Source organism: Apaloderma vittatum, unplaced genomic scaffold, assembly GCF_000703405.1.
Source record: "Apaloderma vittatum isolate BGI_N311 unplaced genomic scaffold, ASM70340v1 scaffold12664, whole genome shotgun sequence".
Lineage (NCBI taxonomy): Eukaryota > Metazoa > Chordata > Aves > Trogoniformes > Trogonidae > Apaloderma > Apaloderma vittatum.
The window spans coordinates 15,059-15,264 of NW_009714399.1; positions in this window are offsets into that span (position 1 = coordinate 15,059).

Below are 206 nucleotides of genomic sequence, written 5' to 3' on the forward strand. Positions count from 1 at the left end.
GGATGAGATCCCCCCTCAGCCTCCTCTTCGTCAAACTGAACAGACCCAGCTCCCTCAATTGCTCCTCATAAGATCTATCCGATAATAAGTAGATATAATATATATATAAAAATACATATATTAGCTTTCTCTTGGGGTGGAAATAAAGAGCAGCAATATCGATGCAGAACACGAAACCTCCCGTCAAAGGAAGAGGCAATAAGAAC